This window comes from Mirounga leonina, unplaced genomic scaffold, assembly GCF_011800145.1.
Source record: "Mirounga leonina isolate KUSES-001 unplaced genomic scaffold, KU_Mleo_1.0 Mir_91, whole genome shotgun sequence".
NCBI classification, from domain to species: Eukaryota; Metazoa; Chordata; class Mammalia; order Carnivora; family Phocidae; genus Mirounga; species Mirounga leonina.
In genome coordinates this window covers 32935538-32944427 of record NW_023270839.1, presented here as the reverse complement: position 1 = coordinate 32944427, position 8890 = coordinate 32935538, and positions in this window count along the sequence as shown.

The following is an 8890-nucleotide window of genomic DNA, read 5'->3' as shown; positions in this document are numbered from 1 at the left end:
GGCCTTTGATGCAGAGCCTGCTTCTGGGCACACTCACTTGTAAATAAACTTAGCCCCCTGCAGGTGGATCCCAAATAATCCAGCACGTGTCTTCCCACGCTTAGGGGCACCTGTTGGTAAACATTAGGAGCCATCAACCTAAATGCAAATCCAGTTTGATGTCTAGCCTCCCACTCACAGTTCCCCTGCCATGACTGCTAACATGTAAGGGGTGGGGGGCAGTGGGAAAAGTCTGAAATATTTTACTTCTTTATCAATTATCATGCTACTCGGGGTCTGTTGGTTGGTCCGCCCGTGGGATAGACAAGGGGCCAGAGTGAGAATATTTGTTTCTATAAATTAGGTTGGTAAGTTTTCTTTCCTTTCGGAAAGTTGACTACATACACAGCGTAGATCTGGGACTCTGGGAATTTAAAGGGAAAAGGAAACTATGTGAAATATGTGTAAATGGAAATCAGTATTTCCGATCAGGGAAGATGAGTCTTTGTTCCGTCTCCAGGTGATTCATAACCTTGAGACCGCGCGTAACACTGACCTGCCCTGTGACTGTCGTGGGCCTCAGGTCTGCGATGCAGGTGGCTGCCAAATCGGCTGGCCCCAGCTTTGCCACGCTTCCTCATCCTACTTCTTCCGCGGAAACAGCGCCATTCTTCGTTTTCGTAAACCTTCTACATTTTAATTTCATCAGCACGCTTTTTTTGGAAATTCAATTAACACACAGTGTATTATTAGTTTCAGAGGTAGAACTTAGTGATTCATCAGTTGCACACAACACCTGGTGCTCATTCCATCAAGCATGCTTTTTTCCTGAAAGACGCTGACAGTGAGAGAGGGCATCACTCTGCATGGGCCTGGCTCATTTTTGTCCATCTGCAAACAGGCCTAGCCGGTCTGCAGAGCAGCCTGTCCTCCACACTCAGCTCTTAACGTCCATTCAGATCCAGAAAGGGTTGAAGGCCCCCTTCAGAATGCAATTCACCCCGTACGAACAGAGCCCTTTAATTCCTTTGGATCCATGAACACTGAGTGGAGAAGCTAAATCCTAACCTCTGACCTTTCAACCTGCCAACGTTCCTAACACAACAGCACCCGATACACTGGTCGGAGAGATTGGAAGTGAGCAGCAACCCTGCCCAGGGGTCCTCTGGGTCAAAAGCATGCACAGTGTTTCCACAAAACAAAGTCAGATGCCCTTGGGAGGATGTCAAAATATGCTGCATGATCCCCAAAATACTCTCCCAAAGATGCACCCAAGGATAGTTCCCAACTGGCCTTGTGTTCCATGAAGACCAGGGCAATTCAGATTAATATCAACATTTCATAGAGTCTAATAACAAAATACTCCATACACAAAAAATGTTGTCTATCAAGAGTACATGAAACAAAGACTCAAATATTAAGACCAGATGTCGGAAATACTGGGGAAAGCAGTTACTTTTGGCTTGGCGTACCCAGTGAGATATAGAAAAATGTACACGATATCAAATGGATATAGCTTTCGCTGGAATTTTTTTCTCAAATATTGACCAGTGACAAAGCAATTTATGCTTAAAGATTTTATCCCAAAAAGGAGGTTTCTTTCAGTTCTTGTCAGGAACCCCTTTTAGCATTAAGCCCTAATAGCTCAATAAATAAACAAAGTCACCCTTCATTGTCCAATGTTCAAAATGTCAAGTGCTAGGAGAGGGCAAATAGTTCACCTTCTCTCAAGTACCCATCGATTTAACTTATAATTACTCCCCTGGTGACAACCAAAGGGGTTATGGAGAATGTAAGCAGGGCAGTCCCCAGAGAGATGTGTCTGTCTCCTTCAAAGGAAGGTTCCATTAAGAGAGAGCAACCCAGGGTTTAGCGACTGGGGTTTTCTTTGGACAGTCAAGTGACTTCACTACCAACCCTCTGAGAAGGCAAAGGGGAGAAGAGCGCCCGGGGTGGAGCGATCTTTACAAATGCCAAATCGATACTGGGCAAAGCAGCTTGGCCCACAGAGAAGCTCGGGGCCCACTGACAGCACGGTCAAGGCCGTACCACCACACCCGGAGGCCAGCCCAGCCCAGAGAGACTGCAGGCCGAAGGACCTCCAGGGGAAGAGCCTGCAGCCCTCAGTTTCAAATTTCCTGGCCATTGTCAATTTGTCCGGTGAACTCCATATTATCTACACTTCAGAGACTTTTAATTTCCTTTCTTAATAATAAAAAATCTGTCTGAAGTGGCTATAAAATGTATATTTATTTACCTCTGGGACTAAGGCTGAGGGCAGCGTGAGTGGGCCGTGGGTTAGGGATGAAAAAGAGGATGAGAAGAGCCCCTGGTTTCCTTTTGCTTAAACGTCGCGCGCCCCCCTGGGCCTGTCCCCCTTGCTCTGGCTGATCTCAGGAACAAAGCTGTCAGGCGAGGCATACTAGTTCACCTTCATGCCCCAGGCCACTTAAACATTTGCTGGGGCTCCCTGGAGTCCAAGCAACAGGAAATACTCTGTCCCCGGGAGGAAACTTCAGGGAGGCTCGCTGAGCAGCAGGGTCTGTCCAGTGAACTGGCTCTCAGCTAGAGCCGGGCTCTGCAAAATACAGCCCGTGGGCCAAAGCAGGCCAACCCCTGCTTCGTATGCAAAAATTGTATGAGAACACAGCCGCATCTTGGCTCTGTCTGCTTTCTCACGAAGACGGCAGAGTTGAGCAGTTGAGAATTGAGCTGTAGGCATATGGCCTGCGATGCCTACAGTGTCGACTATTTGAGCCTGTTTAGAAAAATTTGCCAGCCCCTGGTCAGAGAGGGTACAAAGGGCAGGTAGGAGGTTGTGCCCATAACCCGGGCAGGAGATAATAGTGTTTTCATGTTCAGTGCTGCCAGTTTTAAACTTCCAGACAGAGTCTTTACCTGCTTGAAGGAAGAGCAGTGTCTATGTAGGAAGTCTCCAAAAAACTCTAAGGGGCTCTACTATACCTCTGATCCAAGCTCACATGACAGTGAAGTTACTGGAACGAAGGAAGCTGGGCAGATTCCACACAGGTTCAGGGAACTGATTTAGGTCTGACAGACGGGAAGGAGCAACATAACCAGAAAAGCCTGGTGTCTCAGGGAAGGTTGTCATCATGGGAAACACAGAGACAGCTATCCTCAAGGCCTGTGACAGGGTCTGGGGGGCACAGAGGGCCCCTACTACTTGGCAGCAAAGAACAATAATGGCTACCTTACTCAGTGCTTTTGCCAATATTAAACTCACTCTGTGCTTACAACTCCACAAAGGAGGCTGACTTATTATCCCCGTTCAGTTTCCCCGAGGAACTGAAGGAGGTCACACAGGAGGTAAGTAGTAGAGCTGAAATTCTAGCCCAGTGAGCCTGACACCAGACCCCATGTTCTAACCACGGTACTGAGACCAGGCTGCAGAGAAAAGAGGAGACACCAGGATAGATTTTTTTTTCTTGAGAATTGGGGTAAACTAGTGAGAGTGGTATTTTGGAAGAATTCGCTAGTGACCGAGAGATTCACAATTAAAGAGACAGAGGGGAGATAGTTGCTATAATCTAGATATGAGGGATGAGGAATTGAACCAAGATGGTGGCGGTGGAAATGGGGAGGAAGGTCAAGACCAGCCAAGACTGAGGTCGTCCTCACCAAGAAACATGCATCAAATGCTGCCGTGCATTGTTTATGCATCTCTCCCCTTCTCTAGACCGACTGTCTTAAGATCTGTCAGTGATTTGTATTCATCTCTCTACCCCGAGCCCAAGCATGTTGCCTGGCACACAATGGACGCCCAGTAGACTCTTGATAGCTGTCTCAGTTCCTAGCCAGGAGCTCTTGAAAGCCTGGCAGAGCCCTGACTGAAATGGACCCCTAGATGAAGCACCTGCACATCTTGAAGGGAGTGAGCAGATGGGCATACTGAGGCCGAGGGCCTTCAGGATATGTGAGGAGAGATGTCCTGTCAGCGGTTGAAAATGCCGTCTGGGGCACAGGAAAGGGTCATGGCGGAAAAGGTCGACTTGCTCGGCATCTGCAAAGAGGTGCTGATGAAACCATGAGAAGAGACGAGCTCATAGAGGGGGGAATGGCAAAGGGAAGGGAGAGGGGCTGAAAGAAGCCCATTGTTGGAGAGTGAGGGGAAGGAGAGGCGTCCATGGAGGGGCAGCCCAAGAGGTAAGAGGAGAAGAGCCGGGTCAGGCTGTGGGGCACCCCCTTTCTTCTGGAGCTGACAGACTTATCAGCTGGCACAGGAACTCCCACAGCCAGCAGGGCCCCAGCCTCCCCACCCCGAGATCTTTCCGCAAAAACTTATCCCTTAGAGAACAGTGAAAATGTCCACGTAAGGACGAACTCAGGAAGCCCACATGTAATTTCAGGGGGGTAAGCAAACTTCCCTTGCCTGAGGATGCCTGCAGTCCTTCCATCAAACCTTCTTTCCTTTACCTTAAGGCTTCGGTTCCAGCTAAAACAGATGGCACCTCCCAGGACTCACGCCAGCCATCAGTTACTCCTGGGGGCAGAATGAGGGCTCTGCGAGCAGGTTTGGGTACAGTGTCCAAGGATAAGTGACAAGTTACGGGGCTCACAAAGGCACAACTTAAAGACGTAGGACAAGCAACAAAGCGGACAAACGTTGCCTGTTTCATCATTCTGCCAAAAGGGCATCCCAGCATGGTTTGCCAGCCATTTCTTTTTGTTTATTTATTAACTGGTCCACATGGCAACAGTAAACTCAAGCAAACTAGAGATAAGAATTCACAGTGGCCAGATCCACAGCCTGTGTGGGGGTAAGCACTTTTACCATGCACTGACTGGGGAATGGACTCTGGGCAGGAGGCTAGATCGTACCCACGTTCCCAATGCCTAGGAGGGTAAAGAACCGGACAAGCGCTTGCAGAGCTGCCCCTTCCCATGGACAGGTGACACTTTTGAAGTGTTGCAGGAGAATCGGGGCGGCAAGGTCCCGGAGATCACGGCGGAAGCACGCGGGAGCCGGGTGTTGGAGGCTGCGGGGGGGTCTCTGGGGGAGTTTGATTGGAGGGCCGCCAGCTAGTGGTGCAGAGGTGGGGATCAGCCTGGGATGACTGAGGGGGAGAAGAAAGGTGACTGCAGAGGGCTGGCTGGTTCCCAGCCGTGGAAGACCTTGAACGCCAGAGTCAAGGCTTTGGATGAAATGGAAGCTGAACACCAGCAATGGCAAGAAGTACCTGCGCCCCCAGCAAGAGCCTCGCGGAACAGGAAACAGAGAGAATGGGAAACAGTTCAGACCCCAGCTCTGCTGCTGACAGACTCTGGGATGCTGCTCAGCCTGGGCATGCCTCGATTTCCTCCTCTGTAAAACTGGGAGAATTATAGTACCGATTTCAAGGGTGGATAAAAGGACTAAGGGAGGTAGTGCATCCTCGGTGTTTAACACAGTGCTTTTCACCTCCTTAAAGTTCCATGAATGTTATTTGAATTGTGGAAACTACTACTTATCAGTGGAACATTCAGGAGGTGGACCCTCCCTAGGAGTTGACTCCGATGGGCCCTACCCGAAGACCCTAGACTGAACTACTGAATCTGCCAGACAAAGCTCGCTCTCTGCTCTCTGTACGCCGGCGGCTGGGCTCATCTAGCCACAGGTACAGGAACCAGACTTAGTTACATAGGCAGGTGCACTCAAGCATCATGGCCTGAGTGCAGTGGGGACCTACCATAGAGAAGGGTCTTGAAAGACTGGAGAGAAATGGCTCCAACTTTGGGCAGGTCCTGGTGGGAGGGAAGACGGTGGGGAGTGAGCCTCGTGGGGAAAGGCCGTGCCCGTAAGCTGTAGAATAGAAAGGAAACTATGCAGGAGACTTGCAGGGCAGTGATTAGTTTGCTGCTCTCTCCCTTGCCCAACTGGGAGCTCCTCGAGGGCAGGAACGGTCTCTGTCTCGCCCCGGCGTGATCCCCAGCAGCTGGTACCCAGCCAGTGCTCCATGAACCTTCACGAGAGCACTTTGGTCAACTTCATGGCCAGCTCATGCCCTTTCAACTTCTGGCTGCTAAGGACAGCATGGCCTCCTTCACTTTCACACACACCAGCCTCAAGCAGCGTCAACCAGTGGCTTTAAGTCAAGCGCAAGGGTTGCTGTACTCTGGCCTAAGGCACCTGCAGGTAGAAATGCAGGTGGAAAGTGCTGAGGCATTATTGCACGCGGTCACTTCCACTCCCATGTTGTTAATCACACGAATGATAAGAACCGCTATTTACTGCACTCCTCATAGTCCCAGGCACTGTACTGAGTGCTTCGTGTACCTCGTTATATTTGATCTTCACAAAACCCATTTTATGGGTAAGGGGACTAAGATACAGAAAGACGGAGAAGTTGCCCAAGGTCACTCGGCCTGCCAATGCCAAACGGGGGCCATCTGATCTGGGAGCCTCTGCACTCTGGGTGAGGCTGGGACCCTGGGCCCTCCGAGAGCAGGTCAGTGAGGGGACCCAGCTGGGACAGACAGGCACACCCTAGCTCAGTGGCCTTTGGTGCAGCTGTGCCTTACCCAAGAAAGCAGGGCACAAGGGGAACTGTGCCCCCGGGCCCCCTGCATACACTGCCGCCTTACAGTCCTGCTCCAGACCTACTCTGGAGGTTGGCACCACTGAGAGCGTTTGGGGGGCTGTGGGCTCAAATGGAAGGTCTCGCAGTCCCGCTGGCTTTCACTGGAGTTATTTCAGCGTTGGAGAAACCCTGGGCTCCCATTTTAAATGTTACATGCCCAAGGACAATTTGCAACATTTAAAAAAGCCATTTGGGGGCTTCGGGGGCTGAGTTTTAAAGATGGTGGTTAAAATACCTTCTGTCCACAGCGGAGCTGGGAGCACCCAGGCCAGAGAAAACAAAAATCAGCCATGTGCCAAAATCCGCTCCTATATTATTCTAACCTGTTGTTTCCCCTTCTTTGACTGTCAGCAACTTCCGTAAGAGACCTGGGGAACAAATTCGAGATCTGTTGACTAGTTATCTATTTCATCCTTACTCCCTGTGAATATGGGGACATCACAATTGAAGGGTTAAACCCAGAGGAAAAATAGCCACCACCGTGGCAATTAACATGAAAGTATGCCGTTAAGACCATTTCCAAAATTTCCTGAGTTAGGATAAAGAAGAAAATGGCTCAGGTACTATTGATGTCCATCGACAGGATTTTTTTCCCCCTTGAGATGAGACTATATTTCAGGTTTCAACTTTAACATCAAAACTACTATGGAGTTCTCTCCTAGAATGAGTTTGGCCTTTGCTTCTGCTTGTCAGATCCCCCCACGTGCTCCCCACCTCCCTGTACTTCACATATAATTCTTGGTGTTATAGGAAATGACATCAATATGGAGGTAAACAGACATATGCTTCCAATATGTCATCCATCCCCGTTACATTTGGGGAGCATTTAGGAGCAACAATAACAAAACTGGAACCTTGAATTCTGGAGAAGTTTAAGCTATGGAAATGTTGCAGTCCGGGGCTCACTAAGCCACATACACAAACCATCCATAAAATGACCTTCAGAGTAGAGCTCGGGGTTTTGCAGGTCAAAAGAAAGTGGCCAAGGACACCAATCGGAACACTTCTCACCCTTGCACAAAGGAAACATTACAAGAAGTACAGACACATGAATCTGCTGTAAAGAGTTGAGGGATCCCCCCACAACTGAAATTCTTGGAGAAATAGGCTCTTCTCCCCCACCCCACGACTGGACTTGATAATAGGAAAAAAAAGGATCTAACTGAGTGAAAATATCTCAGTTTGTATTTACTTAGCTGTCCCTTCAAAACAGTAAAAGGGAGAGACCCCGAGTTTATTTCAGTTTTTCAAAATGCCTAAAGAAATTGCACATACCTGTTTTTTCCTTTAGTTTTGGTTGGAATTATCTCAACTCTGTGAGTGAATGTGGATTATCACAGACGAGCCAGGTGTCAATATATCTTGAGATTAATAACCAAGCTAGTTCATACCAGGTAAATAAAGTTTGTTTCTGAAGAAAATCTTTCCAATGGTGGGGTCTGTAAGAGGAAAATGAGTAATGGGGCCATTACTGACAGAGAGATTGGGGGGCCCTCAGGGAGCCAGCGTCAATATGGGGCAGGGTCCAGCCTCTAATGTGGACCAAATAGGGACTTTTCATTCCTTTCACATCAACTTTTGTTGTAATGATTTTTCAAGTACATTTTATGTTCCTGAAACCTTGCTCAAAGGTTGTGCGTAACATGACTTGTTTTGTAATCTGGATGCTAGAGAGAACCAGAGAAGTAGACTTGGAAGTAAAAGATATTTAATTGAATTGCCTTTTGTTTTGACAGATGTTTTATACAGTACTTTGTCTGTTAAGAACAAGATGTTCCAATAAATACTGGATAAGTGGGAGAGAAAATTTACTACAAGGCCGTAAATCAACTGGCAAGGGGTCATAAACTGCAAGATCGGTGCTCAAAGCATTTATTAGATTATCAGAATCTAAGATTGATCTGTAGCTTTATCTATCTTCCCCCATCCATCATTTTTATGGGACATGAAAAAGAGTTATAAAGGACAAATTGCATTTAAAAAATTAAAATACAGGTTTTAGACAAAGCAGTATGCCAGGATAGGGAACTAGATTAAAATAAGTGATAAATCCAGAAAGACGTCCCAAATAGAAATATTTCTGTCACTTGGCAGGAGAGATGGACCAGTTTAGGAGGGAATGAAATCCTAAGATAAAAGAAATCGTGGAACTTTTAAAACACAAAGGGGTCTAGAGATTGCCCCATCTGAGCCCCCATCATCTTACAAACAAAGAAACCGAGGTCCGAAAGGTTAAGTGACTTCTACAATAACATGGCCAGTTAATGGCATCAAAGACCCTGTTTCTGCTAAAGCTAATACAGAAAGGTTTGTGGTTTTGTTTTGGGAAGAAT